Source organism: Gossypium raimondii, chromosome 9 (genome assembly GCF_025698545.1).
Source record: "Gossypium raimondii isolate GPD5lz chromosome 9, ASM2569854v1, whole genome shotgun sequence".
Taxonomy (NCBI): domain Eukaryota; kingdom Viridiplantae; phylum Streptophyta; class Magnoliopsida; order Malvales; family Malvaceae; genus Gossypium; species Gossypium raimondii.
The window spans coordinates 35,008,569-35,021,188 of record NC_068573.1 but is presented as its reverse complement, the minus strand read 5'-3'; positions in this window follow the sequence as shown (position 1 = coordinate 35,021,188).

Sequence of the window (12,620 nt, the reverse complement as noted above, 5' to 3'; positions counted from 1 at the left end):
AAATATATAATTATATTTAAAAATAAAATATTTTATTATCATGCGAAAATGACTTTTGTAAACTTAATGTGGTAATTGTTAATAACTTGTAATTACTCACGTAATTACTCCAATTCTAAACCTACCCTAAAAATTGGAGATCGTGTAATTGAGATGCTCAAATTTCACTCAAATTCAATGGGATTCACCGGTTACATTCATTATCTAAACATGTAACTCCGAGGTAGTTACAAGCAATTACATTCAAATCCAATAACTAGATGACTTTCCAAATACTACATAATCGCGTTAAAATTTCACCGTGTAATTACAAACAGTTACTAGATAACTTTCCAAACACTACTTAAATAATTTTACATTAAATAGGTAATGTGAAATTTTTGACCATTTTACATCTATTTTTAATAACTTTAATTCATTTTACTTAAATCAAAATAAAATAACAAAAAATCTAATGAATCCATTTTTAAATACAATCAAGAAAATTTAGCATTCTGTCTATTACATCCAATTCGGAATATTTTTTATATTTATCAAATTTATCATTAAATCAAAACAAAGAACCTGATTTATTTATAAAAAAAAGTATTTATGTTCTTTCTTTATGAAATATATTACTTAAAATAAACGTAAAATCAATTAAAATTATTGATGATTCCTTCATTGTAATTTCCTTTCTTTTACTACAAGTATCAAACTATAAAATTATTTCCATTAATAATGCTTTCGTAAATTCAAAAGTATATATTCAATTTTCTTTTATAAAATGCATCTTATCCAATACCTAGCATTTCTCCTTTTTTTTTTTTTTTTCTAGTTAAGGTATTCAAGTCAAATCTCCCAAGTTGCTCGTCACTCCAAATTCTAAAAAGGGAAAAAATCACATGCTTTTTATTATTAAAATTTAATTTTTGTACGTTAGTATGAGATATAACAGGCGCACCGCATGACCAATTGATGTGATATTATTTAGTTCTAGATTTAGTGGCGTATAATTATAAAATTTATAAATGAATTAAAGTTAATATTACTTACCTACCAAAATATGGATTTATTTATTACTTTTTAAGCAAAGGTTTTGAAATTAATGAGATTCAATAAATTGCAATCAATATTGCTTAAATGATAATCTAAAACAAATTAGGACAATCATTTAGGAGCATTTTAAAATTTGCTTAATATTAATTTTCTTTAAAAAACTTCTAATTATTTGAGGGCTATAAATGTGGATAAACATCTTAACCAATTTCCGTTTCAAATATTCTTTTATCTTTTTTGTTAAGGCAATAGGCATAAGTAATTAGAGTTGTCAGCTAACTTAGTTGAGCAACCCAAAAATTAATTATTATAAATGAATTAATAAAACCCAAATTTATGAGGATAACTAGTTTTCTTAAATTTCTGCAATGCAAGTCTCCAATTAAAATATTTTTAAATTTTTGTCTTTCACTTAAGACTTTTTATAATAAAGTTGATCAAAAAATTCAAACATGAAATACATTAATAGTTTATAATATAAATAAATATCTTTACTCCATTCATTCATAATTTTAATTTATTCATTCAATTTAATTAAAATAAATAATTTTATTTAAATTCAATTATAAAATATGTAGATAACAATATAAATTTATATTTTATTATTATTTTAATTTTATAAATTATTAAAAACAAAATAGAGGTAAAATAATATATTGTCTTGTTTAAAAAATCAAATGTAAATTAAAATAATATATACTTTTTGTATTTATTATTGAAACTTAATTTTAAAAATAAAACTCATTTTGAAATTTAAACATTATTCTTGCAAGTTGGATATAATTTAATTGGAAAAAAATTATAATACTAATCATATCAAATTAATTTGAATTTAACTATTAATCCAAATTTTAAACAAGTAAAAAGTGAAAGTGATAAAAGTAAAATATTAATACAATGGCGTCTCTGCATCTTCATTTGATTAATTTTAGTTTTAACCTAAACAGTGAAGATAATTTATTATTAATCTTATAATATGTGTAAGTTGTGGATGTAGTCCCTACTTTCTAATTTGATTGTTTTGTTCCTTATACTTATTTTTATTATTTTAAAATTTTAATACTAACTTAAATATTTAGACAATGTTGTGACAATTTTTTTATGATGGTTATCTGAAATAGCAAGTCGATTACGATATTGCATAAGATTTTGAAAATACCTGAAACTGAAATTTTAAAATTAGAAGTACAAAATTAAATTTATAAGTTAGAAAGATAGATAATAAATTTGACGAAATATTAGAGAAGGTAAGTGCTGAAATTGTAGATATGGGGATTTTCAACTACCTTATTAAGATGGTTTGACAGTTTAGGCAAGGACCATTACCATTTGGAACATAAATTTCAACAGCTGGAATAAAGACAGTTCATGTATTATGATTTAATAGTGTCAATAAAATGGTTTTAATGGCATCAAATTAGCCTTATGCAAACATGCTTAGGAAACAAGTAAATGAGGGTTAGTTGCACACGCCTCATGCTCTGCATTCTTGAACAGACACTCACGCTAAATACAACTCATTATGACAAAAAGACAAACCCTTTGTAGTAATACACTCACACTACTCAACAAATATATGGTTAGAAAGGATGATCCCCTTTCATGTAAATCACCCATTTCAATGGAGAGTTCTTTCCAACTTCAATTATCTTTGTATCATAGTTACAAGAGTTATTCATGAATAAAGATTGTTCTGATCTATTCCAAACATGAATTGTTATCAAAATAATTGTTCTTGATAGAGGTTATTTCGAATATGAGTAATTCCAAGCACAGTTATTCTTTGTAAGTGTTGCCTCGAAGTTTGAAGGAGAGCTATTCTTAAACAACAATTGTTCCAAGCAAAAACTATTCTAAATATAACTTGTTCTTCTAAAAGAGATATGAAGTGAAACAAGACTCATAATTATTTTGAATTACCAAGCATGTCACAATTATAGGCAACCAACCAACCCAAAATCACTTCATATGCATATTCAAACTATTAGCCATATAAAAAATTTAGCTAAACATGGAGACTAAGCCTGCAAAATCTTCATATCGACCACAACATCCATTTTTCAAGGTCAATAACAAAGTGGGGTTAAGAAGTTCTCAATATTGGTGAAGTTGAAGCTCAATCTCGTCTATTCTCCCTTCTAATCTCCAACTTTTTGAGCCCAAAGAACATAAAGAAAACTATATTTTATTAATAACTAAAAAGAGTTATTACATAAAACTTTAAATGAAATACAATGAAATTAAAAGTAAATACTAAAACTATTAAGGGTGAATTTGAATGGGCTGTGCGGTGCAGTGCGGTACGTTTAGTTTATTTTTTGTTTCACGCTATAATATCACTACAACATCTAATCTCATCGTCACCGCTATTTTTACACTACCTGCAAATAAACGTACCTCCCATCCAAACCTACCCTAAAAATACTTTCTAAACCCTATTCTACTCCATTAAAATATCAAAAAGTTTGCTGAAAATTAGCAAAAAGCTCATATTTATAAGGTAGGATTCGGGTGGAAAAAAAAGTACAAAAATGCCCTGAAAATAGTTAGAAGGTTTTTGGTAAGTGTCACAACATTCCTTTGTGTTTGCCACTAGGGGTGAGCATTCAATCGAGTTGAATCGAATTGAGTAAAATAAATCGAGTTAGTCGAGTTGACAAATCCTATTTTAGCAACTGAATTCAATTTGAAATTTTTTCGAATCGAATCAAGTAAAAAAATTTCAAGTCAAACCGAATCGAGTAAATTTAAATCTTGTTGACAATGTGACTAAATTTCAAGTTAAAGTACATAAATTTGAAATCATAGATATTTGAAAACTCTTTCAAAGCAAAATAAAAGAAAGATAAGATAATATAGTATGATAAACTTGTTATAATTAAATATTCTTATAATTTTGGAATTTTTATTAAAATTTTGAATTTTGGTACTTTTAAGGGATCAATTTGTTAATTTTGAAATTGATAGGGACCCAACAGTATTTACATTAATTTGCTATTCAAGTTGTAAAATTCAACTTGTCTTGAATCTAAAAACCAAATTATTTATTGAAGTTGATTCATAAAATCAAATAATTCAAATAATTCGACTTCATTAACTCGAAATTGAAAGAAAAAAACTAGTTTTTGTGTCAAATTGAGTTTTGTTCACTCCTAGCTAAAAAAATAATTATTTTACTATTTAAAATATATAAAAAATGACAAATTATTTTATATTAATATTAACTTATTTTCCTAATTGATTTTAAATAAAATATTTTACCCCAAAATTAGTCTACTGGGCTGACAATTAATTTGAACCCTAAACCTTAACAAGCTAGGTGAAGGATAGGGTTTCATGGCATCCCACCACCCTATTTGGACAAACTTAAGAGATTCTCAACCACTCTCAAGGATAATTTTTTAATGAACTAAATACAAATTTTTACTTTTTCTCACTATTTTTTCCCCAGATCCAAACAAAACATAATATGTTTTTTAGTTAAGTATCTAGGAAGTAGTCTATTTATGATTAAATAGATCAGTTTAGTTCTTATATTATTAAAAGAATCAAATAAGCCTAAATTGTATCGAATTTACATTTACGGTATAAAATGTCTTGAAAATTATTTTTTTCAATTGAAGTTCAATTTCAAACAAAATATTTTATTTGCGAACCATAAGAAAAATTTAAAAATATTAACTTTGTTAAACAAGAAATGATGTTTTTAAACAATAAATGTTAACTTTATTCCAATTTGATTTTATTTAATTTTTTTAATAGTAAAAGACTTAATTAATCCATTTAATAATAAATGGACTAATTTAATCAAGTCTCGCCCATCTTTTTTAGGGCATGTGTTGTTTAGAAAAGGTAAGGAAGTATGAAGTTTAGCTATTAATGTATTGGATATTTACTTTTTACCTCTATTTTTAGCCCATCTAATTATATTCCCAATCTCAATACTTTTTATATATTTGAAATTTACTTTTAAGAATTTAATTAATATATATTTACTTATAGAAACATTTATTTTAAAATGACACATAATCCAATTTAACGGAAGTTCTTTGGTAAAATTATCAATTAGATTTCAGTTATTAAATCAAAAGAGCACTAAAATTAAATTCTTAGAGTTAAGGCTCTGTTTGGTAGAGTGAAAAAAAAATGGAAAGATGAAAATTTGAAGGGGTAGAAAACTAGAATGATGGAAAATATAAATTTTCTTTCCGAATGTGTGCTTGGTAGGAAATATGGAAAAAATGAAAACAAAAAGTAAATTTCTTTCCATCCATTGCTTGGTAGAGTTGAAGAACGAAAGGATTCAAAATGCATAATTTTAAAGTAACATACATCTCTCTATAATTTTCTCTCATCTCATCTTTCCAATTTAGAAGGACTAGTTTTTATGCATTAGGATGGAAAGTGATTATCTCTCCTCTCACTTTTCTTCTCAAACAAACACACTCAAATTTATTTTCTTTCCACTTTTTCATTCCCTTTTCGCTTTTCCACCCAACCGAACACACGAGACTAATTCAAATATTCAAAGAATAGCCTCGTACATAATCAAAATCTTAATCTCTAACATTGAATATGATATGAATTACCATATATCTTACATAATTTTGAGTATATTTTTACAATCTACATATAAACTTCAAATCGGAATCTAATAAATTATAAATAACATTTAATGATCATAGGTGGAATGATTATGGTAAAACGATGCAACATAACTGCTTCATTCAATAAATTTTATAGTTTATCCCTGCAGTCAGAGGTCTTGGATATTTTAGATTTAGAAAGAAAAAAAAGAGAGTAAAATTTTAAGTTTCACAAATAAAAGTAACATAATTTTGCATAATATTTAAAATACATTAATTACAAAAGAAATGAGATATGTCGGTTCAGCAAAATTAATATTACTGAGGTTGATCATCAATATATTATTTATGATTTAGTGGTTCAGATTATTAATGCAAACCTTATACAATAAGGTTTCACAACTATGTGATCTTAATTATATTTATTTATATAGGAATAGATCAATGAATTTATTTATTCACGTGTGTACTTCAAGCCTACGTATCCGATTCTGTAAGTCCTTTGAGGATGAAATTAATATCTCAACTTCTAATATATTTAATACTTTGTCTTGCCTCTCTCTCTCTAGGGTTTTGCTATTTTGAGTGCAAGGCTTTGTCTTGCTAGTCAAGGTTCTTCTATTTTGATTCTTTGTTTGCTTTGTTTGTCCGCTATTCCAATGGAGGAAGAGTTTCAACATTTGTCTATTAAAGAAGAGGCAAAATTGGTCATTGAATCGGATGATAATATACTTGATGATATTGATTACGATCTATATTTAGTTGGTAAGTTTCTGGGAGAGTGAGCCATTAATTTCACGGTCATGGAGAGACCACTTTTTCCTTGTGGCGATCTCTTCAAGGTGCTTGTTTTAAATCTTTGAGTGACTCAGGACTTTACTTGATTTAGTTTCATCATATAGTTTATCTCACCAAGATGACCTTGGGAGGTCTGTGGTCTTTCAATAATTGTCTTCTATTGATCCATCAATTGTCGAAAGGGAAGGACTTGAAAAATGTGGAGTTTTTGTATACTGATTTTTAGGTTTAAGTTTGGCTAAGAGTTTGGGTGATGTTATGAGTATGTGTATTGAATATGACACGATTCAGCGCAGGAATTCCTTGAATTATTTTATGCGGATCCGGGTTTGTCTTGACGATAGGAATTGTTAATGAGAAAGAAGAAGATTTGTAAGCCCAATGGAGATTATTTTGAACTTCCTCAGTTATCAACACATACCTATTATTTGTTATATTTGTGAAAGGCTAGGTCATAGTGAATCCCATTGCCGTAAGTTGTTGGAAGCAATAGATGGCGTGGTGGTTCATGGCTGGTTAGAAGAAATTAGGGCTGAGTATAGGAGGCAAATCAAGAATCCGGTGGTACCATGGCGTTGTGAAAGAGGAAAGACAATGCTATGGGATAATGTTGCTAAAAGCTTGGGAGTTGAATCTTTAAAATACCAGTGGGTGACTTGTTTGCATAACAGGAACATTCTTTCACAAACATAAGATATTTTTGTACACTCTTAATTTGTGGAATTATAATCTTAATGTTGTTAACAATATTTGTAATACCCATTTTTGTCCGGCCCATAAACCAATCATAAACCCAATATAAAGCCAAACAAACAATCCATTTTACGTATATGTGGCCTAGTTACAAAATAAACTAAATACCCAAAAATAAAAACAAGTTCAACAGACATATGTGGCCCAACTCAGCCCAAATACCCCAGCCCAAACTCACCAACCCAATACACCTAACCCTAAGCCCATTACACAAAAAACAGAACAAAACCCTAGGCTGACCTTGACCAGCCAATAGCCATGTGATCGAACCCAAGGCTCCCAGCGTCTTTGCACCTCTCTGCAGTGCATCTCCTCCGCACATGCTTTCGGCCCTCCCCTTCACACGTGACTGGCCTCCGTACGCTTGCGCCTCTACCTCCGTACCTCCACGTCGACCTCTGCCCTCGTACACCTGCAAATGGGACGCAAACAACGCAACAGAAAAGTAAAAAAAAACTGTGTTTTTTCATTTTTTTCATTTTGTTTACTTTTTCGACCTATAAAGAAAAGGCCGGAACCTTTGTAAACTTTTAAATACAGACTGATACAAAAAATATAGCAAAGAAAATCAAAAAAGTTTGCTAAAGGTGATTCTTTTCTTTTTTTCTCTCTTCTGCTTCTTCGTGTTTTTTTATTGCTATTAATAGTTGTAAAATAAAATAGGGGAGGTACTTACCTTCGTGGAGGCGCTCCTGAAGCCTCGTTTGCTTCGTACAAGTCAGAGTCTGATGAGGTTTCAGGTTCGAAGGCGACGGAGGGCAACGAAAGGACCTAGCCTTTTTTTTCTCTCTTTCTGACGGTTTAAAAAAAATGGTTTAAGTGCTAGGGATTTTAGGGTTTGGGCTTGGTTTATATGGGATATAAGGAACAGCACCGTTTAGGGCCTGTTTCAATGGCTCTAAAATGGTGCCGTATTGGCACCGACCCGCACACGGCCAGATCCGAGCGCTATGGCCTTGGTAGGGTTATTTGCGTATTCGGTCCCCCTTCTTCCGTGGCGTTTTCAAATCAATTTTTCTTTATTTTGTGAATTTCACGCTGCATTTTTCTTTTGTTTCATCCGGGCCCAGATTATGCACTGCGTTTTGGAGGGACGGGGATTATTTCCCACTTGGTCCCCCAAGTTATCCGTATATTGCATTCGGCCCCCTCTGTTTTATTTTATTTTGCATTTATTCCTTTTAATTCCGTTTTTATTTTAATTTAATCCATAATTTAATTTATTCATTTTCTAAAAATTTGATTTCGATTTTGTTGTCTTTAGTATATATATTTACTTATAAACCTAGTATTATTTTAATATTAAAGTTTTAATATAGTTTTAAAGTTCATCATTAGAATTTTTTAATAATATAATATACTATTATTTTAAATTAGTATTAAATAAATTTAGCATACAAATACTGTTATAAAGTTTTCTTTTCATTTTGCATGTATCGTTTATTTAAATTAGCATATGTATATATATTTTGAGTTTCTTTTCATGAAATATTTACTTAAAATTCATTTATATATTATTATTTCACATAGTATTCATTTCTAACCTTTTGATATATTTCAATATTCATTTTATTTATTCGAAAACTTATCACATTTTATTTATGTTATTTCGCTTAGCTCTTCTTCCAAATTTGACGATTAACTCATTTAGTTGTTGAATGTTGGTATTTGTGTTTGCATGATGTGTGTTGGATATTATTGCCCGCATATGTATTATATTATTTATTAGTATTTGTTGGTTATTGATGATTATTAGTATATACTTTAGCTCGTCAATTATTGTTTTGTGTTGTATATTAACATCCCATCGTTTTAATCTAAAATATTTAGTTTTATTAAAGCATTATAACTTTTTTTTTACAAAAGTTTTCAAAAATAACGCAAATACTCGAAATTTGGAATCCTCGAGAGAATGGAGCCCTAACGTATTGGGTTCTAATTTTCCTCGTTGAATCTAAATAATCGAAATTTTTTCTATAATCGAAACGCATAAATAAAAACTCATTCTTAGGAATTTGGTACGACGTGTCCTAATGTATTGGATGTGACATGTCATTTTCTCGAAATGAAGATTTAAAAAAATAAGGGTTATGTTCAATGCTAGGAATTTTGAAGAATCGTGCCCTAACATATTGGGTTTCAATTTTTCATCTGACTTCAAGCAATTGAATATCCCTTTTTAACCTCATCGTAAGCCTTTTGAAAATCAAAAGACAAGCTTGTTCTCGAGAACTAAAAATGTTGTGTCCTAATGTATTGGGTATGATATTTTATTACTCCGAGACAAGAGGGTCTTTAGCATTCTCCTCGATCTATCCAAGCATCTTTTATAAAATTAACATAAATAAAAAGAAAGGATAGTATTTTAAAATCTTTTCAAAATTTCGACATTAAGACATTAAACAATCAATTCGGTACCAATTTTGGGCGTCACGAGGGTGCTAACCCTTCCTCGTGCGTAACCGACTCCCGAACCTGTTTTCTCAAAATTCGCAGACTCAAAATTGTTTTCAAGGTGAGCCGATCACACCTCAATAAAGGATGGGTGGCGACTCCACATTTTCGTCTTTTAAGTCGACTATTATTTTCAAAAAATGGTTTCGACAATATTGATTTGCAAGAACATAAAGATCAGTTGTTTGACGGTTCTCATTGCTTACGGTACAACTTCTTTTCCTAATTGCTTAAGTTAGCGATGGCAGCAATTTATGGTCTAATAGTGACAAGTTAATATCCAAACACCTAAATGGAACTTAAGTATTTCAGTGTAGTCAAAGAAGTTTAAATGATGAACTAATAAGAACATATAAGTCATATGCAAATGCTCTAAATATTAAATTTACTTTATTGATTCATAATTTCATATAATTACAATATATCATAAATAAATATGGATAATAAACAGTTTCATCAAATATATATGATGTCTTCGAATATTCAAATAACATCTTATTTTGTCTCCATAATTCAATAAAATGATTTTGATAATTAAATAAAAATATTTTTAATTAAAGAATTCATTTGGGATAAGTTTTCACGACTATTGCAACTCATAAACCAACTTATTTCATATCTTTTTTAATATCCAAATTTTATAATTAGTCCATTATGGATTTAGTTTTTATATTCAAATGTAGATAATTTTAGTCTTGATATTTTTAATTTTGAAATTCGGTATTGACTCAAACAATAACAATTAAATTTGTTAGATCAATTTTACTATTGGTCATGTATCATACATAGATTGTAAATGTAATCCATATTCTTTAATTTGGACACTGAAAATCAAACATTAAAACTGAAATTATTCCAAGATGCCAAAGTTGTGAAAAGGTTTTAAAAGACATTAATTCAAGATGATGTGTTGAGACTTGGAAGCCTCCTTTTTTGAATTTGGAGAAGAAGGGATTTAATTTTTTGTTTTAAATTCGGTTTTAAATCTTTTGCTAACATAAGCACAAGCATTATTATCATGATAAGTGAACCCTTTTCTAAGTTATGCCCCCATCTTGTTTGCATCATCACATTCCTCAAATATTTTCGTAAATAGTATCTATTATTAAATACATAAAATAATATTTTTAATTTTTAATACTCAAAATATTTTTATTCAATGGTATGGGTTATAATAATTTATTATCAAAATGATATATGAGATATTATTAATATATATGTCTATGTTTAGTAATATTGAATATTGTAATATTAAAACAATATGATATTAATTTTTAAAAATTCAAAAAATATTAAATATAATTAATTTTGTTCAAGTTAACTTTTGGGGAATATCTGGCACCTCATTAATTTATAAAAACATAAAATTAATATTATACACTCGTCCATATTTAATATCTCCTCCAATCCAATTGATTGAGGACTAGTACAAAGACGACGTCCCACCTATGGTTCCATTATTGATTGATAAATATGATTACAACTTACGGTTTCATCTTCGCGAAAATAACTTTCAAAAGAACAAAAAAAATTGACTCTTGGGTACAAGATTATAATCGAGTTCTTTGTTAATTGATGTTGGATCATTTCTGTATTTGACAAACTCAAAGTTGGATAACATTTAATGTTAAATCTCCACGAGTTATCTTCCTTGGAGACAGATGTAAATGGAAACAATATTGAGAACTTGCCCATAAGCACCAAACAGTTTATTCTGAGTTTAAGGAAATGAGTTAGAATTTGCAATAGGGATGAATTAAAGTTGCTTGATTTGAGGTAAGCAAATAATTTAAGATGAAATGAAACTTCAATGTGGATGGAAGTGAAATTTATACTCTCCCCATATGAAACCATTGCAAGTTACCACTTATTTTTCATTTCAACTTGCAATGCAACATTTTGATACAATGCAAGATTTTGAAAAACAAAATAGAATTACAGATACAACAAATTTATTCCCTCCCCATATGAAACTAAGAACTGAGTGAGAGATAGAGAGATGGGATGGGGTATTTTTATTTTATTTTATTTTATTTGATATTGATATAATTATTTATATTTAATATTAATATAAAATTGTTTTTATTTTATATATTTTTAAATTTATTATATATATTTTAAATATTTATGTATTTTTATATATTTCTTTATTTTTTAGAATTAAGATCAAATTGAGTTTATAAAATTGAAAGTTAATTTTTTAAAATTATGACTAAACAGATATAATATGTAAAAGTTAAAAACTAAATTTATCATTATACTAATTTTTTAACTATCATGTCACCCTCCCGTTACACTCTTAACGGAACTTAACAAAAATGGACCCCAAAAAAAAAATCTTGATTATTTGGGCGGCCAATTTAAAAAATATTCATAGTTAGATGGCAAAAAAAGAAACAAACCCATAATTGAGTGACCAATTTTTATTAAAAAAAATTCATAGTTGAGTGACAAAAAACAGATAGGCAAATTTAAAAATCCCATAAATCTCTAATAATATTAAGTGCTCAAACTTTTGTTCGTTCAAGTGCTATGCTATGTATTTAGCACTTTGATCAGTGTTGGCCTCTTGAATTTTTCATTTAGAGAGGTTCCTCAGTACAGAAGAAACCTTTGTCCATCCAAATACTTCTTGAACTCCACTCCATGTGAAATCTGAACTATTCTTCTGAAGTTGTCATAAGTATATGCAGATGCAGGAGTTTGAAATTTCTGCTTAAAGCCCTAAACATGAGGCAAATTGAAGCAATATATTGCGGCTACGATATATGCAGAACGCAGCAGCGGAGTCTCTGCTTATATTCCGATGCATGCATGACAAGAAGACTACATCATGGAAACAGAGCAATATATCATGGAAACAATACATCCAGAGCAAAATAGCAGAATCTATGCTCATATATGAGAACTTTTGGAGTCAACTCACAAAATCATGTAGCATGTAAACACAGAAAATAACTTTTTCTTAGCATCATATATGAGCCAACTACC